At 46.3% G+C, this 26,899-nt stretch overlaps 1 protein-coding gene across 2 annotated transcripts in view; it reads left to right on the forward strand.

Annotated features, from left to right (window-relative positions):
- Positions 1 to 2,577: 2,577 nt before the first annotated feature.
- Positions 2,578 to 26,899, forward strand: part of HJV (hemojuvelin BMP co-receptor) — a 188,486-nt gene continuing 164,164 nt past the window's right edge. The window contains exon 1 of one of the 2 annotated variants that reach the window (XM_069652501.1): positions 2,578 to 3,365. The gene's annotated coding sequence lies outside the window, so the exon portion shown is untranslated. The remainder of the gene's footprint in view (positions 3,366 to 26,899) is intronic. The other variant, XM_069652498.1, reaches the window with a different exon arrangement.

Genomic DNA, 26,899 nt, shown 5'->3' on the forward strand with positions numbered 1-26,899 from the left:
GAAGTATGTCTGTATCACAACATTGAATTTAGGGCTCGACGTGTGCCGAGCACTGCTAATATTGCTGCTGACGCTCTTTCTCGCTTTCAGTGGTCCAAGTTCCGGGATGCCCACCCGGAGGGCAAGCTGGAGGGAGCACAGTTCAAAAAGGAGTGGTGGCAGCTGGTGGTGTGGACAGGGCGCTCGCCGAGTTGAGTGAGCGCTCACTCACGCCCGGAGTAAGATGTAGATACCAGCAAGGTTATGGTAAGTTCAAGAACGTGATCTCTCATCTGCAGGGTGAGAAACTGACTGTGGAGGAACAGATATGCGCCTTTGTGGTCTGGGCACACACAGAGGGCATGTCAAAGAGTTGGGCGGCAGCACATTTAGCAGCAGTTTCATTCCACTTCAAATTGCAAGGGAAAGGCGATCCCACAAAGGGGTTTTTGGTGCGCTCTGCATTGAAAGGCTGGGCCCTTTCCGAGTCAAGGTCTAAGGATTTGCGAAAACCAATTGACTTTGGGTTATTGGTAAAGTTGTTGTCCACATTACCTAGCATATGCTTCATCGAATACGAAGTGGCGCTATTCAGGTTGCCATTCGCATGGGCCTTTTTTGGGGCATTTAGGATTAGTGAGCTAGTTTCTGCATCCAAGATGGACACATCTGGGAGGGCCATTGCTTTGGGGGATGTATCTCTGTTGCACAAAGAAACGGGCGAGGGAGTAGGTATACTATTAAGGAAAAGCAAAATGGACCAGCAAGGAAAAGGTTATAACAGTCTTACACGGGGCACCACTTGCAGAATGTTGCCCAGTACTCCTTTTTAAGCTCTTTGTACAGTTACGAGCCACCAGTGCTGGCCCCCTGCTAACTCACGCCAACACTTCCCCCCTTTCTGTATTCCAATTCCGCAAAGTGCTGGCAATGGCATTGAAGGCCTTGGGCATCCAGGGTGAAGGTTGGTCCAAACATAGTTTTAGGATAGGCGCAGCTACCACAGCCTTTCAACAAGGCATGTCCCCTCGGGCGATCATGAAGGTAGGGAGGTGGGAGTCGGGCCGTTATCGACTTTATGTCCACCCCCAGCACAGTGCATGCCCAGAAGAATACTAGATACCAAGAGCACTCAGGGGCCAGGGCTGGGAATGGGGTCAATTTGGATACAGGTGAATCGGAAAACTTATGATATGGTATGTTTTTCCCCACAGATGATGCAGTGTGGCTGATCGGCCACTCATTTGTGACACGGGCAGAAAAAAGGGCTAGGCAATGGACGATCAGACAAAACTTGGGATTCAAGGGTACCGAGTGTGTGTGGCTGGGCACTCCTGGAATGAGGTGGCATTACTTGCTGCCGGCCATTCACTGGCGATTACAGTGGAGGCGTGCACCAAGGTGGTTGGTGATTCATTTGGGGGGCAACGATCTGGCTAAATTGGGCCGTGGACGCCTGCTCGCCCAAATACAGGTGACTTTGCGCATTGCAGCACATGAGTTACCAGGCACAGAAATATTCTGGTCAGAAACGGTGCAAAAGCGGGTGTGGAGAGACGCCATCTCTCTGCCCGGCATGGAAAAATCCAGGAAGCGCCTCAACAGAAGTGTTTTGCGAATTTCACCAAAGCAGAGGGCCTGGGCTTTATAGGCCATTGCTGCTTGAGCTCCTTGTCTTCCCATTTTGATGCAGACGGTGTACACTTATCTGACAAAGGCAACAATGTTTTCCTGACGGCTATATTGGGTGAGCTAAGGAGGGCTGGTGGCAGATGAACTAATGGTGAGTATTGTAACAATACGGATGCTAAGAGAGAAGTAAGGGCCTAAGGTTTGGGGGCATTGATGGCAGCGTGAGCCACCATCAAAGCATGGCGGAGTATCGGGGCGGTCCTAGCCAATGAGGGACTTCACGCTGCAGCGGCTCGGGATTGGCCGGGCTCGAGCCGATCCCTCGACGGGCACTGACTCCCTTCCTTAGGGCGATAGGCCAACAATCTCCTGGTCAGTGCCCGAGTGTCCCACTGGTGTACCAGTGTAGCTGGAAGTAACCAGCGGTTTTGTCAGTTTGGCCAGTGGCTAAAGAGGTGACAGGGTTCACCCGTATCTGACTGTGTTGTAATGTGGCTGGGACCGTCCCAAGTTGTCTTGCTCCTAATAAACCTGTGACCTTGTGTTTTCCAAACTTTAAAAGTTGTCTGTGTAGTCATTTCATTGTGTTATTGTACTGACAAAAGGAGGTGGGGATGTCCAATGGGGATCTCTCCGCTATGGTATAAACCCATGGTACACTGAACCCCAGTCAATGACCACACAGGTGAAACCCTGGGAAACTGACCATGTCAACTTTCCATCCCTTTCCTGGACATTTACCTGCATGTTACTAGTGCTTGGGCAGACGAGCCCTGCTCTTCTGCCGGGTGAGCGGGGCCTGATTGAGCTTCCCGCCTGTGAGTACATCTGTCTGTGTTAGTCTTTTTTTAGCGCCCCCCCACCCCCCACCTCCAGGCCCCGTTCATTCTCCCCACCCCCTGCACGGGGCCGGCTCTGGTTGGGACTAAGCAGAAGTCCAGCACAGAGAATGCGTGCACCCGTTTGCCTGCCCAGTGTAGCAGTTGTCGGCTGTGGAGCAGGTGCCCCGGTCTGTTGATTTATCTGGGCAGTGTCATCTCTGGAGCCCCACCGAGAAAGGCCTCACCCACCCTCTAGAAAGCAAGAGGGTGGGAAAAGGCGAGGGGAGCAGATGGGCTGACAGCAAGTCCCTGGAGCACAGAGGCCGCGGCGTTTCTTCAAACCTGGGCAAACTCTGGCCTGAGTCCGACCCAGTGCAGGTCATCGCCCCCCGCCCACGCCACCGGCTGCAGCGGACCCTGCTTCTCGCCCACCTGCCTCGCACCAGGCCCCCGTCCCGGAGGCAATCCAGCAGAGTCATCGGACATGCTCCCAATCTTCAGCTGGACTTCCAAGGACTGAGTTCGCGGATTCAAGCGCCGATGACATCACTCTCTCCGCGGATCTGGAGCAGTTGTTCCGCACATCTGCCGGGGACCTCTGGAGACTCCACTCGGGGATTACAGCGCATCTGGCAAGGCGGCCTCGGCCGAACGCTGGCCAGGCTGTGCGCGCGCGGGGGTTGGGGAACCTTCCAGGGGGTTCCGGTGAATAGTACATAGCGCCCCGACCGTGCACTCTTGCAGAGGTGTGCACCATCAGCGTGGCTTGTCGGCAACCCCTGGTCCGCTAGAGTTCCTCCTGGCAGGGCTTCAGCGCTTGCCAACCGAAAGAGTGGCAGAGGCTGCAAAGAGGACGTGGGATGGAGCAGGACGGCAGAACTGCAGAAATGGCCGTCGGAGGTCGGTGACACTGGGCAAAGAGCACGACCGTAAGTATGTATTCAGCAGTTGTAGTAACTTTTTTATGCTGAGCCCCCACCCCCCTTCAATAAATATGTTGTTGCCTGATGCATTTTGACAATGGGTGAAGGACCGGCTACCCAACACCTGTTATTTTCAAAACGTTTAGGGGTACAAAGTGTGCCCCTCTGATCTAAGCTACTTGCTGGCTTTTCAAATGTACCATTCATTAAAGATAATCTGATTTCATATTTATGTAGCAGGAACCTGAATTGTGCACGCGTCCCCTGGCACTTTTAGTGAGGGGTGCTATTTTACCGGACTAGCAATGGCGATGCTGTGCAGTGGGGGACTACTGACCCCTCTGGCAGGTAAACAGCTCCTGCGCAGGCAAACTGCCTGCTATGCAGAATACCAATACCATGGCCACTTCCCCCTGCGTTCATTTCTCGTGTGGAACTAGAAGCAGAGGCGTTGCTAGTGGGGGGCTAAGGGGCCTATAGCCCCTGGTCTTTTGGTTGTAGCCCCGGATAGAATCTCAGGAGCTACAACCAAAAGGCTAGCTAGCCCCCAGTCTTGACAGTTTTGACATTAGCGTAGCCCCGGGTCTTTTTCAGACCTAGCAACACCCCTGACTAGAAGACTCGGCTTATGAAGCCACTATCTCCGCTTGTTCAAACTGTGTGATCCTGGACAACTGTGCTGCTGGGTCTGTGCTCCCTCTTCTAAGCGCGTTTTATTATTTACCTGCTGCATATCGGAATTCATTGGCTAGAATATGTGTACACGCACGTAGTGTATACAGTTCTTTGCTAATTCTTATCCCTTTTGATCATTAAGGAACTTATTTTTTGTGTGAACGTCAATGCTTTCCACGGCTGATTAGAACATGTCAGTCTTCCCCCCTAAAATGTCGAAAGCGACAGTACTGGAATGCCTTACTGCAGAAGCGCGGGGTGTTTTGAAGGACAGGCCTTCGCAGGGGCTATTTGGCACAGTGTGTGTGAGTGCGCCCTTCTGCCGCGAGCATACCGGCCCCACAACATGCAACGGGGAGTCCGTACAGTACATGCCAGTAATTCTCCACAGGCCCAGGGACAGCTGGGCTTCCAGGACTGGGAGAGCACCTGCCTTTGCCCGCAGGGCTGCTCGCACCCTTTAAAGGGACAGCTCGCGCACAGGGCTGGAGGGGGGCCGCGCACCACAAGAAAGGGAGTCCAGGGCACCATTTATACATGTTTGTAAACGGAGAAACATTCAAGTAATGATAAAGTAAGAGAGATCATTCTAGCAGAACTCACATATTTAAGCAAAAATAGTTGCATTTATTGGTAATTTTATTATTGTAAAAAGAGAACAATTCATACATGGAACATTGGAATAAAATGGAGACATGCAGAGGTGCTTAGGGCAATTGCAACAGAAAATGAAGAGAAAAAAACGTCCAAGGGGACGCAAATATTTAGATCAGTCAGAATATGACTACATTAAATTCATAAAAAACAATACCTTTATAGGCCGAAGAAAAACACACACTCATCCACCATATTCTCAACCCCAAACACTCACCATCATGTAGACCTCAAACACACTTCATCATAGTAATTCACATCCAAAAACAAACAACCTAATCATAAAATGTGAGAATAGAAAATCACAACAATTTGCTGGTACATATATATATATATATATGTATACATATATATATATACATATATATATATATATATATATATATCCCAGCTGGCACCACACATTTAGGAATTGTGCGCCTATACCTTAAACCACATGGCATTATACAGATTTATAGCCTAGGGACATCATTTCACCACAAAATATATACCAAAACGAAGTTCATCTTTCAAATACTACTGCCAACTCGAGTTTCGGCCCCATGGTGTAAATGATTCTTATTGAAGACACCCGGCCTTCATCAGGGCAGACACAAAACTCTTTGTTGGTGGATGGAGTATTCGTGTCTGCAGTTTGCAATCTTGACCACTGTGAACATGGATATTGGAGAACTGACGGGTCCAGGGACGGGAGCAACTACCCCACACTCACTCGGGCCGCAAAGGGCACCAAGACTGGCAATGTACATATAGGTACACAAATATCAAGCCTATAAAGTAAGCGCACCACAGTCATCTCACCGAGGCGTAACATGCTACTTCAATATTACAATCTCAATGGCAGGCGGTCTAGAACAACACCAGGAAGAATGGAATTTCTCTCAATAGACAAAGCCAACCTGGGCTTCTGTTACCTAAGGCAGGGAACTACCTTCTACCTAGTCTACGCCAGTCCATGTCAGCGTCCCATGCCACCATGGTGGGACCGACCAACTTCCAGGTGCTTGCCATTTACATATTGCAAAAACTCCGGCATGTATCCTTTGTCCCTTCTTAAAGGCATTGCAGCCTTTGCTCCTGTCAGCGCAGGTTTTAGCCACCTATATCGCAGTCTCCCTTCTACGACTTTCGCCGCATAGACAGGTGCCTTCACACTACAGCGCAGTTAGAGGCTGGACCCCGTCAGGACCAGTCTCGATGGTCTGGCCCCTTTCAAGGTTTGTTTTCTCACCTATGAAACACTCGTCAACCCGAGTCATTTGAAGTCAAACTCAGATTGTGGGAGGTTCTCCTCTTTTCAGAACAGAGACCTCCTTAGACGAGTGTGGCGAATTGACTCCTGCCCTCCAGGAGTACAAGGATGAGCAGAAGTTAAAGCGCTTACTCAGCCCTCACTCTTCAACAAACCAAGAGCCAACCCGGACTTAAAGGTAAAATAGGCACAGTTAAGAAATATACCTCCCTTGCTGTTTGTGGTAACGTGGACTGGGAGAAGGCTTTACTCTCAAGAGGGGTGTGAATGTGGTTCAGTAGCACCCCAAATAGCAAAGTAGAATAGTCCAAAATAAAGGAATGCCCAAATCAAGGTTCTATACACAATATACACTTTAATCAAACACACCATGTACAATATTAACTAACTGAAAAAAATTACACAAAAACCACCCCTGAGGAAAGAACACAGAATATGCAAAGGTAGCTGATACTGCATTCTGGGTAATGAGGAAGAGGGAGACAAGGCAATTAAAGACCACAATGTTCAAAAAGGATATGTTCTTGGCTGTAAAAGGGATAAACGTCATCTAACCAGTCTCTAGGGTGCAGAAATGGACCGGGCGGGAGCAGTTAGCAGTCAATAGTACATTTTTGTGGTTTTTGGTGGTGCAGCAGCACCGAATTAGACTTTTTGGCACTGTGCAAGCAATTTAGAGATTGGTAGAGTGTAAAAGGCAGCATCAGGGTGTGCTGGTCTAAATGTGTTGAACAATTTTTGAAACATGGCTCTAAGCAGTTAAATGGCAAAACACTAGGCTCCCGGCTGTCTCTGCATTCAGGGTGCTGCAAGTCTGAATCCAGGGGCCCAGGGACAAGATGAGTCCTTTCCTTTTCTCTTGTTCCTAAAAACGGGGGAGGCAAGCACTCAAGGGCAGGGATCCTTCAAAACGATGAGGCCCTGGGTACCAATGTGGCTGGCAGAGGCACAGGCCTTGCTCCAGCAGCAGGTCACTTCTCAGGTTTGTGAGAGTCCCACTGCAGGGACTCAGAGACAAGATGGGTCCTTGTACTCGGGCTCTCAAACACGAGGGAGGCTGGCCCCCAACTGCAGGGTCATTCAACACTGTGGGGTCTTGGGTACCGCTTTGCCTGGCAGAGAAGCAGGGCTTGTTCCAGCAGCAGGTTCAACTTAAGGGACAGAGCACACATCTGCCTTGGAATGCCTGCCTTCAACTCACAGCTGGAGGACTCTCTAAAGGACTGCTCTCCCATCAGCATCCAAACATCAGTCACATTACCTGGATTCAGTTCTTGGTGGGCTGACGCATCAGATCCAGGTTCGTGGTGGCCCTGGCAAGCGGGCATTGAGTAAAGTCGAATGCGGTTGCTCTGTGTGGTTGAACAGAGGTGGTTCAAGTGATGCAGGTCCGGATGGTCCCATGAATGCTTCACAGTTGGCAAGGCCAGGTCGGGATGGTCCCTTGAATGCTTCACAGTTGGCCAGACCGAGTCAGGCTTTGCCCGCTGGGAGAAGTTGGCACGTGACACTCCAGCAGTTCGAGTTGGCAGGCAACTGTCACTGAAGTGGTGGTTGAGGGTGCATCGATGTGCAGTCAATGTAGCGGCGGTCCTCGGGCTAGCTGGGCTGAGTTGTGGTTGTTACCCACGGATAAAGTCTGCGAGAGACCCTCCAGAGATTTGGTTCGGGTTCCGCCGTGGAGCAGACACTTCGAGCCTAGTAGGTGATGTGCTTCGCTAGGACACAATGCAGTGTCAAGCTAGTTTAGATGCAGTGCAAAAGTTCATCTGGTTGGAGGACCGCAGACCCCAGCACCAGCACCCTCACTATTGTTCAGGACGTGGGAAACACGGAGCGACCGGTTCGGTAAAACAGGGAGCTTCAGCTGGTCTGGCTTTTTATGTTGCTTTGAGGCCTTCACCAAGGACTCGAGGACAGGCTTCTCCAGTTCAGGGTCTGCTCGTGTGACACAGACCATCTGTTTCAGAATGGTTGACCCTGATCCACAGCACTGGTCACTCCCAATGTTCCCTGGCAGTGGTTAGGGGACAGACCTTCCTTCTGTCTTGGGCAGCTCCTTCATCACCTCCGGCGGAGGGCTTTAGACAGTGCAACTGACCCAAAGGAAATCCAGGTGAGAATGTTAAGAAGGTCTCTTCGGCCTTAAAGGATCCTTGAGGAACTGAGGTAATTCTGCTGAAGGGGCATGAGAATCCTTCTTTTAAGGGCGCAAGTCCTCAGGTGATTGGTCTAAAGCTGACCTGCTTTAGGGGACCAATCCCCGCTCCTGGCTGGAGTGGAATTTGCCCTGTTGATCTTGCAACAAAAGTGCTTTGCTCAAGAGGAAGTGGAGGAGACAGAAAAGGGAAAAAGAGACTGTGATTAACAAGTTGGTGGACGGCTTCTTCCAGTGTCCAGAACACTCCTGCCTATCCTACGCCTGCACCCTTCTCCCTCACCGACAACAAAGACCTTATATGCAGCACCCTGGTGTGAGACTACTCCTCCTGAATGGGTGTGCTCCTTCAATACCTGGGCCCAGGACAGCTGCCTGCTCCCCAGCTGTCTCTCGGGGTTACCAGCCCTTCAAAAGAGAATCGAAGAGAGGCTTGGTGCCCTGGGTTTCTATCTTGCCATGTGGCAGTATCGGCATGTCTGACCCGAATATACATTCCTTTCCACAGCAGAGCTAAATCACAGGAGTTGACACACGTACAATAACAATTTGGATGTGTCGTCCATTATCATAAGTATCGCCCTGCACTTTGCCTAAACTAAGGCATCGCTTATTCCTAGTGATTACCCTGCCATCATCATGGGGGACTCATTATCATAATAGTTTGTATACAGGGGGCATATCTTAAATGTTTCTGCAGTGACATAGTAGTCGCTGTGGCAGTCGAGTGGGCATCTTTTGACCTTTGAACCTGCTCAGCACCACGAGCAGTGTGGGTGCTGCAGATCAGGCTACTGATGCAGCAGGGCACAAGTGCACTATCTTTTAGCATGAGTTGCGACAAAAGGGGACTTCATTAGCAGATTAACCCTTTGGAGAAGGAATCACCAGCATCATTTTATGTACTAATAAAAATTGAAAAAGCCAGGGCTTTGCTCCTTTGACAGCTGGCAATCCCTCACAGTGATGCATATAGCTGGGGCTGCAAGGGAACGAGGGAATGGAGCGTATCTCACGAGGTAAGCGCGTGCCTCACACCTGGGGCCAGACCACCATTCACAAATTTCAGCCCTTCATTATTTTTCAATAATGCTTTATCATTCGAAGGTGGCATTATGCTCGCTGTATAATTATCTGCCGCAAGTTATTGCCTGAGGCAAAAGTGGAGGGCTATAAGACAGGGAAGGGTAATTACTTCCATGTCCCTCTGCCTCACCCTAATCTTTAGTCATACAGGCCTTCTCCCTTCTTAAGAGTGATTTCAACCTTTTTCTACCAATCCAAATCCTTTTTGGCCCCACCCCTCCTTCCAATATGGAGGGGGCCTGGCCAAACTCCTGTTTTCTTTTATTCTGCCCTCCCCATTGAGATTCCCAGAGACCTGCAGGGATTGTCTCCTATACTGGTTTTCAGTTCGGATCTCACATCTAACCCCTGCAGAGACAGTGGGATGTCTGAAGTCAGGATGGGAGGGCCTCGTAGTGAACTTGAGTTGGGTATTGCTCTGCGAGACCCAAAACCTGCCTCCCCCAATAGAGGGCTCAAATGGCAGTGTGGTTGACTATGGCGGCTGCGCTGGAAGGAACAAAGCAGATCATTAGGACCATTAGCATCCATTCAACAACCCCAGAGATACCCTCCTCACTTGGCTTAGTCCCATGCTCCAGAACAATGGATTTCCCTGACAACAAGTAAGCCCTTTGTAATGGCGAGGACAGGCAGTGGAGGTATCAGGGCAGAAGTGAATTTAGAGTACAAAGCAGGCAAACCTAAACTGACTATCCTCCACCACAAGATGTTATCCCGGCGGTTAGTGTGCATGTCTGCCTGCATTAAATTTAAAGATCTGGCACCCACCCCAGTTTGAGGAGGGCGCAAAGAAGGGGTTGCCTCATCCTGGCTATCTGTAAAAAGCTGCTTACATAATGGAAGGACCCATAGAGGATCGTGATCTCCCATTTTCTGAATAAAATCTACCCTCTGTCAGGGAAGAGGATAAAATCCCCACTTCACTTGTGGTCAGCTCTCTCCTGTTCAGCCTTACAGGATATCCCTCAATGACTTTAGATGAGGCGGCAGTGCACGACCACACCAATCGAAGGTGTATTCCTCCCTACAAAATCCTTTGCAGTGGCCTACATCTTCTTGCGCACATGTAGCAACACCACTAAATCACTGTTGGAGGACTACCAAGATCTTTATGGCTAGTTGGTAGAGGGATCGGATTGGTCCATTTTTATCATAAATATGCACCAAAATGCTTAACTTTTCCCTACTAATGCTTATGATGGAGTCAGGGAGGATGCACTGGCCATGGGCTCCTCCATAGCAGCTAGATGACACAGATTGAAAGATGGATGGTGAACACAAATCAGTGACTCTACACCTACCCTTCCAGGAAATGAGGCTTCTTTACAAGGAGCTCAAGGAGAAGGTGGACATGGTCCTCAGAAAAGATAAGCATGCCGGAATGCTATGCCTTAAATCATCGCCCCATTCCTTATGCAATTTGTCAGCTCATCGTTTCTCTACAATCTAGTGCTTAAAGAGATCAAAGATGTGGTGGTAGCGCCTCTTGTTAAGAAAACAGGCCTGAATCCAAATGTCCCCTCTAATGTGATAGCGATTACTAACACCCCGTTCCTACTTAAAATTGTAGACAAAATAGCGGCTACACAAATGCAGGATCATCTTGTAATATAAGAATCTCTGCATGCAAAATAGCCGGGGAACAGTTGGAAACATGGGACTGAAATCACACTCCTGGATCTGTAAACACAGATGTTAGGTACTATTGAGGAAAGTAAAGCTGGGATGCTAATCTTCTTGGACTTATCTGTGGTATTCGATTGACTTCACCACAGACGCCCACTACATAAATTGTCAGATGCAGGAAACTGTTCCAGAAACGCCATTGAATGGCTGAAATCATTTCTGAGTGACAGAACTTGAAGGGGATGCTACTTCGGAACCAATTCAGTTAGAATATGGTGTACCGCAGGACGCATGCTTGTCATCTGCGCTTTTTAACATCTATATAAAGCCGCTATGTGACCAGATGGAACAGATGGGCCTCGTCTTCTCTAATTACGCAGACGACATCCAAATGGTGATTGCCCTTAGTGGATCATGTGAAAAGACATGTACAATCTGAATAGAACATATGGCTCTGTGGAGAATTGGATGCAGGACAACTGGATGTGTCTGAACAGTTCAAAAACCGAGCTTCTGCTATTTGGTTCAGCACAGGCCAGGGCTAAATTGAAGCCAGAATGCTTTGTTTTTGACATAGAGGGAAGTTCAATCCCTGTGTCAGATGAAGTCAAAACTTTAGGGATCCACGTGGATGCCTCAGTGGGTGCCACAGACCATGTTGAAGGTGTTCTGAATAACTCACATTATTGTCTCAGAGTCTTACGGCAAGTTCAGCCATTGGGGATGCGTAAAAACTGCAAAACACTAGTAAGAGCTGATAATGCCAAGGATGGACTACTGCAATGCCCTGTTGGTAGGGGGTAGCAAAGAATGTCTACAGAGAATACAAGTAGTGGAAAATGATGCAGTGAGAATTGTATGCAATATCTCAAGTAGAAATCACATCACAAAGACGCAAAAGGAACTGCATTGGCTCCCTGTGACTGCGAGGGTACATTTCAAAGTCCTCGTACGAACCCACAAATGTATATACGAGTAACAGGCAAATCATTACGCTCAAGTACTACACAATGCCTCTCGGTCTGAAGGGTAAAAAGAACTTGGGTAAATGAAAGATCATTCACTGTTCTAGCGGCAAAGGTGTGGAATTAATTGAATTAAGGCAGGAGAGAAAACAGGACACTTTCAAGCAACAGTTGAAAACCCTGCTATTTAAATAAACTGCCGGCTATTTGCTGCATGTCCCGTTTCAGAAATCAACACGTTTCTGTGTGGCACCCTGATTCCCTAGGGCTATGGCACGGTAGAAACAAATAAAAATAAAATAAAAATTCATGATCTCAACCTCAGAGGTCTAGGACTGTTCAACCCACTCCCACCATTTTGGAGGAAAAATGCTGGGCAAAATAGGTCTGTTTCAGGAGCAAACATAGTATGCCCATTTATTTCAAGGAGAACCCAACACTATCTAAGAACCAGTGCTCCTGACTGGACAGGATTCCTCAAGTAGGAGCCAGATTGCAATGATTCTTAGACATCTGCTTAAGGGACGTATCATACCTCAGGGTTCTGAAATGGATTTGTCAAAGCTACCAGGTGAGTCTGTAGTCACATCGTTAAGCCATAGAACAGGAACTCTAGGAAGACCTCCTACTGATGCAAATCTGGTCATTGCTCTGGGCAACCCGCCAGACTACCGGTTTTTAGCCTGCCATGCCATTACAGAAGAAGAAAGATCATTTGCAAATCAACTAGACAATCTCCAGAATTCCCACTTGCCCCAGAGCTAGAGGCTGCATGTCTGCGGCCTCTAGGTCTGTGGGAATTCTGTAGATTGACTGGTTGATTTGCATATGGTCTTTCCTAAAGACAGAAGGGTGGTTTGGCTTCCAGGCAACAGATCGAGAGTCTGTACAGGGAGGAGGGAAAACCTACTTATCTCTATAGTCCATGGTCTGGACATTGCTTGGAGTACAGGTGTTCAAGATTGTCACATCTTGGGCACATGACCACCTAAAGCCTCTTCTGTCACACCTACAAAGATGTTGGGGCTCAAGCTATCAAATTGCAATACATGTATCCCGCTCCATATCTCAATAAGACTTAATCTCCGGAGTTCGATGTTTGAAGAATTTGCTAAAGGGATTCCCCCTGAGGCCCAAGATCCAGTAGTTCTACCAACAGGTGACTACTCCCTGTCATGGTGGTCCTTCTTGTGTCCCAATTTAACTCATAGTCGATAGCCTTGCACAGAAGCAGCAATGTCCTTTTCTGGGGACTAGGGTTCTTCACTCCTGAGAGCAGCAGTGAAGCAGTCATTGTCATGACAGAAAAAACCTTCACCCTAGCCTATGTGAGCCATCAAGTGGGCACAAGGTCCAGAGTCCTGTAGAAGACATCTCGGTCAATGGGCAGTTCGGCAGAGAGAAGCCACCTTACCCTCACGGCACAGTTCCTAGGCTGATGGGCCAAAAACCTGCTGCCTGGAGAATGGATGCTCTTTCCTTCCTGTGGTTGAAAACTCATCTACACTGCTATCCCCTCCCCCCAATTGCCTTGATTTCACAGAAAATCAAGGGACAGCAAACCCTGGATGATTCCTATTACCCATGGCCTAGGAGTTCTTGGTTTCCCCACCTGGTGAAGTTGACAGTCACTCCTCCCTTGGTTCTCCATCAGGTCCCCCCTGGCATGAACCCTCCTGGATAGCTCTCAGCTTTTAAAACACTAACAATGGATTGGATGGCCTGGTTATTGGGAAAGCAGGATTGAGATGTTGGGGCTGGGGGGATGGACTGTCTCGTTCCATTCAGGGCTCTAGCAAACCTTCAGCTTTCTGGTCCTACAATCACTAAAAAGGATGGAATAGATAGGCTTAGAAAGGACAATGCATAGGCTCACAGTGAGGCACAGGATAGGATCAGAAGTGGGGCATGTGACAGAATATCCCACGCTTTCTTAATTTTTTTGTATAAGATGATGTGGGTAATTCCAGAAGAAAAATTCCCTTGAGCTCTATTGGGAATACATTATATCTCAAAGCCGTCAGTCATAGAAGTAAAGACCGTGATCGCCAAGGCAGAGGAAAACTCTGCTCTCTAAGCATCCCCAGGGAACATTGGCAGTGACACCGCTGTGAACTGAGGCCTCTCTATTGCCTGTGTACTGGAACCAGGATCCTGCTTCTTGGTGGTGAAGGACCACCATGTAGGTGCAGACAACCTTCCCGGAGTGGAAGTGTATAACTGAGCCCTAGTTTTGTCAACTGATATTCTGGATTTGTCCTCCCAGCTACTGAGAAGCCCAGAAGCAGCTTGGAACAGTGTTCACCACCTCAAGACATCTTCGAACTGGCTAAACTCACTTCAAACTGTTACAGGAGCTCCAGTGCTGCTTTTGGTACTCAATGAACTTTGAAACACTTACTGCTCTTTGAGCCACCCCTAGTCTGTCTCAACCCATTGAACTTGACTGATCGACTCGACCCAAATGCCAGTTCAACTCCATGGAAGCAACCGACTCAAACTCTGACTCCTGGAAGCCATCGACTCGCTTGTCTCGAAAGCCAACTCTACCCAGCAGAAGCATCATTTTGCCTCAGACTCAACTGATGCCTCAAACCAGATGATACCATCAATTTGACCTGTCTTGAATGCTAACTAGATCTAACAGGAGCCAGCACCTCGACTGAATGCTGACTCACCAAGAAGAAAGCACAACACAAAAACTTGACCTTGCGAAATACTTAGAAGTCTGGCTCTATGCTGTTGAGCCCTAAAGACAAGATACAGGATGTATTTGAAGAGGCCCATTCCCCTTGGTCTCCCTTAAAGGACCATAGGGATTTTTAAGCTGTTCATGCTTTTTAGACATATCCTTGTGCATCCTTTCCCATCAAAGTCTGTATTCTCTCTTTTTCCTTTAGTGTAGGGTCTTCAGTTGTGTGTATTTTGTTTGTTTTTATTAAATGGTCTACTTCTCTAGAACCTTGGTTGGACATTCTCTTTTTTTTGGTACCACCATACTGTTGTCCATGTTGTAACTGCATCAGCTCACACCCCTCCTGCAGACTATAGCCTGCCCTCAGCCAGCGCTACCAAAAGAGGCAAAGGAGGTATACCTGTCGGGCTGTGCTTGTTTCACCTTAATGCTTGGGATCTGTGACAAATCCAGAGAATTCATCCCCTCTCCCCAAGGGGGAGCCACCAAATTTGGGACTAGGGAGGTGGGTTCGCTAAGCTTAACACCCCTGAGGGGACAGGGCAAGTGGGATCCCATTGGGATGACCCCCTCTTAGAGGACAGGAACTCCCTAGATAGGGACCTATGTTATCCTCTCAGAAGCACCACCCAGAGTGCCAAGCGAAGATGCGGACAAATCCATAGAACGCACTACAGCCCCACTTGGAAGCAGAAAGGCCTGGTGCCGCTGAGCCTTGAGCAGAAGAGTATGTCGGCTCAGGACCGAGAAGTCGCATTCAGAAACAGATACGGGATACCACATGGAACAACACATTGAAGGGAACTATGTCTCCAACCATCGAGGACCCCAAGGAGAAAGCCGAGGCAGAGAAGCTGTGCCGCCGCACACGAACGCCTGCCAGCCCATAGGAGCACCACTCAGAACTTGCAAGTATGCAGTTGCTCCAGGAAGCTGAGTGGTAGGTAGAAGTTCCCACAAGACCTCACGGCGGAGTGAGAGAAAGCCAATCCCAAGGGAGAGTGACAGCAACCAGACCCCAAGACAGGGTGAGAGATAGACCTCAGGACAGGGTGACAGAAAGCAAACCCCACGGCAGGGGTGAAAGAAACCAGACCCCAAGGCGAGGTGAGAGACAGGCCCCACGATGGGCCAATGTGAAGAACCGGAGACCCAGGAAGAGGTAACAACCCAGAAACAAGCAATTGGAAATAGTACAGCAGAATTCCTAGGTGAGGTGCCCAGCGTAAATCCCTGCTATGGACATAGGAAGCCAGAGGTGTCCCAAAGACTCAATGCTGATCTGGGACTTGGACAGCGGAAGAACAGAGATTATCTCGGCACTGAGGATAAACCCCTAGGAAGGGTGCAATCCTACAGGGGAATTTTGGTGTCCTGAATAGAGCTGTACAGCGGGGCATGGAGCACCTGTCTATTGAGAGAGAGACAGAGGCATTGTGGTGGGGTCAGAAGCCAGCCACCACTCCTCTGTTTGGGCAACTGCCCTGAGTATACTTTTTTTTTTGTTAGTACTTGGGTTATTTACTTTGTATAAAGTGGTAGGGACAGAGGTCCGTAAAGAATAGGTTTCTGGATGGTGGACTTTAATTAATTTGTAAGACTTACTGATGAGCGCTCTTAGTTTTCCTTCCTTTCCTTTCTTTAGTTTAGTGCCAAGGGGTTTAGGGCCAGCTTAGGTTTTTGACAGTTTAAAAATGGAGTACCGCTTAACCAAAAACATTAGTTTGTCCGTCTCCTGATTCTGACTTACCACCGCTCACTGCGAGTTTAGTAGTTGTGTGCTGCGGAGTAGGCAGTTTAGACACTAACCATCCCTATACTCCTGCAGAGCAATGGCCATTTTGACAAATTGTAGCATGAAGGGTCAGAAGGGGAGTACAGCATAGGCTGAGAAGAGGGCAGCGCAAAGGCCCTTAATGAAACCGCAGCTTTCCCAAGACCAAGAGACGTTTAATTTCTTTAACTATAACCTAGCCTTATTATTAGATCACATATATTATTATATTAGCCTTCATATATTATTATATAATATAGCCTTATTTTGACTCCTCAGGCTCTTTCCTGTGATCAGCAGCATCAATAAAGGAAATTAAGTGGCCCAAGTAAAGGTCCAGGTGGAGAAGGGGGAGACTTTGAGGATGTCCTGTTCACGGATATGTCTATCGTCACTCTAAGCTGGTTCAACAGGATATCTTTCAGGTAGAAAGGGCACCTTTCGATTAAGACTGCCCCAAAGCATCCAGTCAAAATACATGTCTGGGTTGGACTCGCCAAGTAGGGCCCACAGCCCATGACTTTTTTTAGTGTCATAATAGACATGCCTTTCTTTCAAAAGGACATAATTAAGCAAGGGCTGTTGCCGTATGCTAGGTGGCATAACCCGGAGGACAGCTGTAAATTACACACCATTCAGGGTAATGGCAGCAAGTAACTCCGCTCACAGCGCATCAGTGGCCGGGGCCAGTGCATTACGCTTTGGGTGCTTCCACCACCATTGAACAGAAAGGAGCCACCTCATGGCCACCTCATTCCTTGTTATAGAGGACAAAATGGCAGCGGTTGGGTCTATGCAACATTCTATAGCAGTTTGACCCCTAAACCCACCGATTGGTTGGTATTCCCATCGAATCTTGGACTTTCGGCTTTGCTATCAGCATGCAAGTGAAACAAAACCCAGGTGCTTGAGTCCCGTCAAATTATTCCCCACATTCCCAATTAGTCCATCATCTCTCATCAGTCTGGCCATGAGCCAACATTTCCAGGCTGTAGTTGACCTTGTAGCTTGCTCTCTGTTCTGGGACATTCAAGGGAGTGTAAGCACATCACTATCTTCATCCACAGCCTAATAAAAAGCCCTTATTTTTTACTTCTGAATCACGTGCGAAGAGACCACAGATTTGTCAATTTCAACCTCTTGTTTACTGCTATTTGATTCAATTATGCTGGGTGTCATTGCGCCTCTTGGCCGCTAGAGACTTGCTTACTCTGTCTTGTATAGGCTTTATGCACTCAATTGTCCAATACATGGCTCATGCAAATGTTTTCTTCTTCTTTAATCTAAGAGAAATATCCCTCACGTACATGTCTTATCCATCCATCTGCCTCCCTTTAGGCCTTGCAGCTATTCTTTAAAAATAGCATTCTTGCTCTCAGGTCAACATAGACGCCTCTTCGTTTTGCACACAAAGCTGTTGTCGAGCCTCTCCTGACTCTGCAACCCTGGTCTGTCTCTGAGGTAGCTGGTTTTAGTCTTAGCATGAGCCTGTGTTCATTTTACAATTATGGCCATGCAAGCCACGTTATATATTCCTCTATAGCAATCTTCTACATGTCTTACCTACTTTGTGTTGCTGCGTATTTACACTTATTGGTCAACAGATTACTTAATCTTCTCTTGTATACATGATTACTCTTATTTTGTATATGTGTCTCTTGTCACTTCAGTTAACATTATCACTCTTAAGTATTTTCATATTGTTTCAGTATGTCTTTGCACATCTTCATGACATCACTCTGCCTTCATCAGATTTCGCAGAGTGCTCCGTGATGTCCAATGGTGCGTGCTGATATCCTTCCATGCGATATCCTTCCATACTCTCAGTGCGAGGATATATTTGATATGGTTGTCTGAGTGCATATTGTCTTTCATTCACTCGATGCGTTATAGGGACAACACATGGAGTCCCATGTAGGGCTCTTCTCCTACTGTTCCAATATGATGGTGGTAAGAGGGTGGGAGTTAGGGAAAATGCATGCACCTGCTCCTCTGAATTCACCCGTCTGGTCAAGTCCACTACCACATTCTCCTCTTCAATCTCCTTCATCTTCTCTTCATATTGTTGCTTCTTTGGGATCCATATCTTTGTCACTCCCCTCAGGGGACCAGCACTCTTTATATGTTAATCCACACTCCAGGTCATGTGACAGCATTCTCCTGATTGTAGACAGAATATCCAACGTCCTACATATCTTTTATTATCCTTGGGGTAGTAGAACCTCTTTCCCAGAGGTGCAAGGGTGCTTTTCTTTATATTCTCATGGTTAGATCTGCTCACCAGTTCCAGCATCTATATCAATCATTATCTTCATCCCAATAGCTTTCTTGGCTGTCTTCTGGCACTTTCCCAAGATGATCCTTATGAGACAAATTCCTAGCAATACCAACACTAGTAATGCTCCAGGTATTTTGAAAGCATTCGCCAACCAGGTTGGAATCCATGACAATAGAAATGAGAACCAGTCATCTCCTGCTCTCATCAGCTTCATCTTCCATCTTTGTATGCAGGGTCGTCAACATAGTTATTGGTTCTGTCAGGGTTCCATTTTCTCCATCATTAAATGGTGTGAATGTGCAGCAAGAAGGCCCAACCTTGGCACACACGCCTCCTTCCATTACTGTAATTATGTCCAGAACATACCTGTTCTGGAGAGTCATCAGCTTAATGGCTCTCAATTCTTCTCCGATTGCATTAAATCCTTTTCTTGTTGCATTGATCGTCTGTAACAGCGCCCATATGGTGATCTGCAGCCACTTGGCGTTTACTGCAGTCTGTAATGCTGGCATAAATATAGATGTCATTACCATTACCGTCTTGTTGAACAGTTTATGCTCATCTGGAATGTCTTCATAGGCCTTTATTGATTTTGACGAGAAATAATTTTCCCTCTTCAGCCGGCTGAGGTTGAGCAATCTCTTCCTCCTCTGATGTTCATTCATTTTAGGAAATCCATCAATGTTGTATCACTTTGAGGAATCACTAATGCTGGAACATGTATCCCCGGGGGGCCCCCTGAGGGCTGTTTGCTCTCGTGCTGGAACCGCTGTTAAAACGACCTGTGGAAGTTAATAAGATTGTTAATGGTGTAATTATTGGCTCCTTCCCTCAATACCAGAAGCAGCTACATTAGGAGTGGGGCGCACGCCTCCCTGGAATGCTCTCTGAGTGCTGTTTGCTGTCTGCTGTCATGCTGGACCCACTGTAAAAACAACTTGTGGAAGTCAATAGGGTGCGTAAACATTCAGACGCTGTAACACTTAACTGGAGACAACCCAATAACCTATTGACATTTGGACTTACTTGACGCTGTTAACAAACCTTACAAGCCTTGCCTTTTATCTATTGTTGCTAGTGTAATTATTGCCTCCTCTCCCACAATACCTGAAGCAGCTACATTAGGAACCCCGCACACGCATCCCCGGAGTGCTCCCTGAGTGCTGTTTGATGGCTTGAGGGTGAGAGAGCTGGAAAAGCAGTTGTGCATTACACCACATAGTATTCTATTATATTGAAAATCTGTGCACAGAGTTGGTAATTGGTAGGAAGCTCAAAGTGAGTAAATGCTGTGGGCTGTGTGATGTCTGATCTGTTTTGTTAATGGCAGGAATCGTAATAGGCACACACTCTGTAAACTGTAAAGAGAGTAAACCCAGGAGACTTCTATTAGTATTCATGGAACACTTGATGTCTAATTTAGGAGTTGTAGGTAAAGTAATCGACAACAATATTCTGGGCCTTGGGCTTGAGCTTGAGACTGCATCAGAGAGAATGGTCTTGGGTCTGTGCCCCGGTGCGACACCTTCCTATACAGCAAAGTCTTCTCCTGCATGTGCATACCCTTTGTGGCATCGTAGAACTTGTGTTCCTAAAACCATTTCTACTCCTGGTAATACGAAGAGGCTGACTAAAATTACTAACCACTATTCCAAACTGGGGGGCCTAAATGTAATTGAGGAGGAAATAGCTGTACACAAGATTGTGTCTGAGCTAAATGTATCATTGCAGTGCCTTGGATCTGAACTAATTGAGAGGGATATTAGCTCTGTTATTGCTGCTGATACCGTATCACCTCAAACATGTATGTTGGTATGTTGGAGATTGAATATGTCGACCCTGGTATAGATCCCTGCGACAAGAGCTTGAATTGTTCCTAAAACGATGTGATGTTGACACAGGGTACATTGAAGGATGGGAATGTCTCAATTGATAAAGATGGAAATGTGTGTATGGCAAAAAAAGATGGAACCTTTGCAGTTGAGTCGGTAGATGACCACTGTTTGTGTGCTAGCATAGATACATTTGTAAGTACAGAAGGTATGATAACTGATAAAGAAAAAGAAAGTGAGGTTTTGGGGTCTTCTGTAACTATAACCTCCACTCCCTTCTATGAGCAACAAGAAACGTGCCAAGACTCGCAATTTGCTTTAGATGTGGCACAGGGGGATTTATCAACTGATAGCTGCCAGATCCCTCTCTTGCCTTTGTTTCCTAATTCCATGCATTTACCCTGCAGTGGGCCTAAAATACAAGAAGAGGTGTGAGTGATGAACTCAAATTTAGATGTCACAAATGACTGACATTAGTATCACTAGCATCTCTTCCGCGGCTATGTTTGCAGTGTTTGACAATTTGCTCATTACACTTGTTGAAAGGTCTGAGCAGTTGGAGAATAAGCTAGATGTGCAGTTCCTTCTATTGCATACAAGTATTAATCGAGGCAGGAAGACCCTTGAAGATCAGGGAACCAACACAAATACTAACACTACTCAACAGTATATAGATGAGGATAAAGAGGCTGAACAGGTACCTCCAATGCATCAGATTGACATCCTCCAGAGATGCATGCCTGTTCTAACACACAAACTCACATCGCCAAATGGCGAGGAAACTAGTGTCCATAGCAAAGATAAAGCTGCTGACTCGGTTCTATCCAAGGAAAATCTGTTGAAAAATGGATGAAAACAAAAATTAACATTTCACAAGCTATAATGCATAGTAAAAAGAATAGATCAAGCATTAATAATATGTGTATCATTGCTGGAGACAATAATGATCTAAATCTTATCAAAGTAGTTACTCGATGAGTAGTGCATTACATCAAATGGAAAGAGGGGCAATCAACTAGTGCAGAGGGACAATGTTGCTGATAAAGCTATCTAGGTCCATTACTGCGAGAATTGTCCCTCCCACCCCCGAGAGGAGTGAAATCCACGAGTGACAATCACAATTATTTGCTTGAATGTGTTACTGAGAGTGTGAAGTCAAGCATTAATGGTGGTATACCAGTGGAGCAGACCAGCGCAAAGCATACAAAAAGAAAAAACGAGACTGCATGCTCGCTTAAAGGACTGTGTGCTGGAAGATGTTCAATGTCCGTTTGTGGGAGGGGACGATTTGGTGGGCACTGTGAGAAACCCAAAGGTGTCTCCCTAGCTAACCCCTGGGTATCTGTCATCCAGGTGGCCGGGAAACGGCCACCTCTATTGGATCCATTTCCTGGGGGTGGACCAGTGAGGATCACCTGGAGTGGGGGTCCTTGGGGAGTGGGAGCAGGACTCTGATGGGTGAGACGCATTATCCCTCTCCTTCTTTTGACACCTTTTCCTCATCCTACCACGTAGGACATTCCAAAACACTGTACCCCCCCTTTTCCCACACAAACACTTTTGCACAAAAGGCAAGACAACAGACTAACGCCAGGGCCGTTTTCCTGACATGTCCCAATACCAGGGTCAGGCAAAGTCAGGCAATAGACCTGAATCACGCACACCTGATGGCCCTTTCCCTTCCACACAGGGATAAAAGGTGGAGCACAAGACGAGTGAGACAGACAGCATGACGAGGCAGCTATCCAGACCCAGCAGTTCAAAAGGAGGATAAAGGCAGCAAATATCAAGAAGCTGACAAGGAGAGACGCGACTTTGCCCCTTTCGACTCCGACCCGCAAAACCTCTGCAGAGGGAATCATAAGGCCGTGAAGAATTGCGCAAGGGTTTTTGTAACAGATGTCAACGGTACACGGAGCGTATCTACACTGAGAAGCCAGAGCGAGGGGAAACTCCTGCTACCATGGTAATGGCCTTGACTCCAGATACAAGGAAAGCCAAGCAGTTCATCACTGCCAGTGAGTCGAAGGGAGAACCAATAAGAACCGAGCTGTGCTGAATGAAAGTTGCAAAAGGGCATGTGAAGAAGAGTTCAAAGAACTGTATAAGTGTTAAGGGAAGATCAGCTGCAGAGGGAACTTGCACCACGTGCGTGATGACTCACGAAACCCTGGTCGATCCCATGCCGAAAGACTACAGATACCAGAAGGCCATAGGAGAGCCGCCAAGATAGGTCAAAGTGGTCATATAGGAGGTTGAGCAAAATTCCTGTACAATCGAAAGTCTTTGACCGACAAACTGTTGAGGAAGTAAGGTAAGCGAATCCTGCATGGTGAAAAGTTAACACATGTACTGTATACCAGAAGGGTCGGCAAGAGTGAATCCTGCCAAGAGAAAGCTGTTTAAAAAGACATTGAGATTTGTGAAAGCGAGAAGTATTATGAGTCAACGGGAAGGAAAGTGTACCCCTTGTCAATTGAGATCTGAGCCCAGTCGAGGGAGTTCCATGGGTGAAATACTAACACCCAAAGATCAATAAGAAAGGAACGGTTTTTGTGAAATCGTTAAAAGCGATATTGTGAAGGGTCTGCGCCTGCAAGAAGGGGAACCAGGGTTGAAGTCGTCACCCAAAGTCTATGTAAAGCAGAATTGTTTGTTTGTTGGATATATCTGGCCTCGAAGGAAAGAGACTTTTTATCATTGAGGAACCTGATAGCTGGAACGGAACTGCTAGCTTGTGCTAAAGAGGCTCAAGGTTGTGCTGTGCTCCAAAGTCCCACCTTGTCCGTGCTTAAAACATGGGGACGGGAGACATCAAGACAATCGTATCCTGACTTATTTGAACACAGTCTTCTTTACTTGGATAGTCTATCCCACACTCTTTCTGTAATTAGTGGTAAGGAATTGGCAATAGGTTTTTCTTAGTATAGGCCTCTTTATTTTGACACAACACCACCAAGACTACCTTATTTTTCATTTGATGGTCAACGCTTGCTCCCATCTTAAATTTAGGTTTAGGTTAAGCGTTATTTTCACCTTGCATTTATAGTTCAATAAACACCCTTAAACTGTGATCACTTGTGTCTGTCTTTACTGTTGCCACCATGAGTACCTTACATATGGTGTCAGAGTGGGCTGTGACTCAATTGAAACGAATTGGGGAACCCTACAAATTCAAAAACATAGTCAAAGAGCCTCTAGCCCTTCCATCACCACCAACTAATCAAGAGGGTTTGACATCTGTAGCAGTAGGGAAGTCTTGGTTTTGATACCCCCTCTGGGGTTTTACATTTGATTAGCCCCAAATTCTGGCCTAGCGTGAAAGTTCAGCATAGACGCCTTAGTAGCTGTTATCAATCCCGACTTTAGAGGAGACATGAAGTTTCTCTTACAAAACCATGGCGAGATCCCTTCTGAGGTACGTCAGTCGGATCAAATTGCCCAGTGGATTTTGGAAAGAGCTCTATTTCCTCAGTTTAAAGAAAGTGAACCAGATAAAACAGAGAGGAGTAACTTAGGCTTTGGGGAAGCCGATGAGTCAGTTGAAGAAAGGTGAGAAGAGGAACCCACCATCTATCCAGAGCTGGCCTTCGCCCAGCAAAATGATCCAGTTCTCGCTGAAGCATTTTTACAAGCAATACCAGAAGTAGAAAGCTCATAGAAAGTGAGTCCTTTTTTCTTTATAAAACAAGGACTGCTTTAAAGAAAAGAAAACTCCCTAGAGGGCATGGTAAAAATACAATTGGTAATACCCAAATGCCACTGAAACGTTGTACTGGAAATTGCGCATTCCCACCTTACCGGGGGGCATTTAGGACATATGAAGTTGGTCCAAGACTTAGTTTGCACTTACATGGCAAAGGCTCAAAGCCAACAAAGGGCCACTTATGTTAAACAATTGAGTCTAAGATCATTCTCTATAGTACAGAAAGTACTGGTCCTCTTACCAACCTCAGAGAACAAACTGGTCTCAAATGGCACGAACCTTACGAATTAGTAGCGAGAATGGGAACCTTCGCATTCAGAGTAGGCCAACCGGATAGGAAACAGAAAATCCAGTAATATCACTTAATCTCTTGAAAGAGTGGAAAGAGAACCCGTCAGCCACCCAGGGCAAAGTACTGGCCTGTCTGGTTTCCGCAGAAATAGATAACTTTGATTTAATTCCATCCAATTTTATATACTCAACACCAACAAGACTTAAAGGATGTAGTAATTTCATTACCCGATGTATTCTCAGAAATACCAGGGAGAGTAAAGAATAGATGCCACTATATCAGAACACCTAAAGGTAAAGTGGTACACTTAAAACCATATCGACTTCCAGAAGCCCGTAAGCAGATAGTGATCGAGGAAGTCAAAACATGTTAAAAGCTAATATTATTGAGCCATCCTAAAGTCCATGGTCCTCTCCTCTCTTGTTGGTCACTAACCTGACCCTTCCTGGAGATTCTGTATTGACTTCTGTTAAGTTAATTTTTTATTTTTTATTTGATTGGCTGATTAAATCAACCTTTCAAAAAGAAACAAGTTTCTTACAGCATATTTCTTACACAACACACCATGAAACAATTACAAAACATTTACACAAATGAAATCACTAATCTTCAATTATATAAAACCTTATTGATGTACAAACTAATTAAAATATTTTCAAACCAAGAATAAGTCAGTTTTAGACAAATTAACATAAATAATACATAACACAGAATTATTGTTAAAAGAAGTTCAAACCTGGAAATCCACATATAACAAATGCACAAATCTCTTATAACACAGAGTCATATGGCAAAATTGTCTTTATGAACTGTGTGAGTGCAATGTGGATAACAGTTCGATTGCTTGTAATTAAAATATTCCAGATTTCAAAAGAAGAATGATCACACGATAATTGCAATAGATTGCGAAAATAAATTTCTCGCAATCTGACAAGAGCAGAGCATTCAACAACTAAATGCATTAGGGTTTCCACTTGTTTGCTTTTTACAAAACCGACAAAATTGTTGGTCTTTAGGAATTAATCCACGTCTTGCCAGGATTTGATTTGTTGAATGCGAATTTAGACGTGATCTTAACATTTCTGCATGTACAAAGTTGGATGGGCACTTTATAAGATAATGGGCCATTTGTTTGAATTTTTCAGGTGGAAAAAGATTTAAGTCATAATCCACATATTTTGTACACAATTGATGTGTTATAGCCCAATTGTGCCAAGTTAAGTTAATGCCATATTAGACTTTGATGCATATCCCATGCCTAGCATTGACGACTTAATTGAAAAACTTGGAGCAGCCACCTTTTTATCTACCTTAGATTTAACCAAGGGATACTGGCAAGTACCCGTCTATGGACCAGATAAGAAAAAGACTGCGTTTTCAATGCCGTTAGGATTATTACAATTTAAAGTCTTACCCTTCGGTCTACACGGTGCACCAGCCACTTTCCAACACCTCATGGATAAAATCCTTCAACCTTATTCTGATTTCTGTGGAGCTTATATTGACAATATCGTCATTAATAGCAAAACTTGGGAGGACCATCTCTTCCATCTTTATACCATCATGAAAGTCCTCAGAAACAGGTTTTACTGCTAATCCAGATAAGTGCAGATTGGCCCAATCAGCTGTAAAATATCTCGACTTCTTCATAGGGAATGGAAATGTACAACCTCAACATGAGAAGGTAAAAGCTGTCTTAGATACACCAACTCATAAAACTAAAAGAGATCTTAGAGTTTTGTCGGGTTAATAGGGTACTACCAAAGATTTATCCATAACTTTTCGGACAAAACAGCCCGGCTGACAGATAAAGTTAAGAATGCCGAACCCCGGAAACTTCAGTGGAATGACGAGGATGAGATATTTTATGACACCTTGAAGCAAATGTGTCAGAACCCAATCTGAAAGGTAGTTGACTTCTGTAAAGAGTTTGTTTTACAGACTGATGCCTCCATTAAAGGATTAGGAGCCGTCCTATCCCAGGTTTGCGATGGTTTAGAACATCCCATTTTGTTCACCAGCCGCAAGCTGTTCCCACGTGAACAAAATGACTGTGTTGGAACTAGTGGCCCTGGTCATCAAGTGGGCCACTATCCATCTTAGTTATTACCTATTAGGACGAAAGTTCACACTCATTACAGACCACTCACACCTCGTTTGGATTAGCCAATGCAAAGAATCCAACCATAGGGTCATGCAATAGTTTCTAGACCTACAACCTTATTGTTTCACTGTGGAACACCGAAAAGGAAAAGATCAGGGAAATGAAGATTTTCTCTGCGGGTTTCCCTGTGAAACAAATGTGGCTACATCGCATGAGGAAGGGTATGTAAGAAACCCTAAGGTGTCTCCCTAGCTTGTTCCTGGGGATCTGTCATCCAGGTTGCTAGGATACGGCCATTGCTATTGGCTCCCGTTCCTGGGGGTGGACCAGTGAGGGAGGATCACCTAAATGGGGGGTCCTTCGGTTGTGGGAGCGGGACACACACGGGTGAGATGCAGTATCCCTCTCCTTCTTTTGACACCTTTTCCCCATCCTACCGGGTAG

This window comes from Ambystoma mexicanum, chromosome 1p, assembly GCF_040938575.1.
Source record: "Ambystoma mexicanum isolate Mex_15411 chromosome 1p, UKY_AmexF1_1, whole genome shotgun sequence".
NCBI lineage: Eukaryota > Metazoa > Chordata > Amphibia > Caudata > Ambystomatidae > Ambystoma > Ambystoma mexicanum.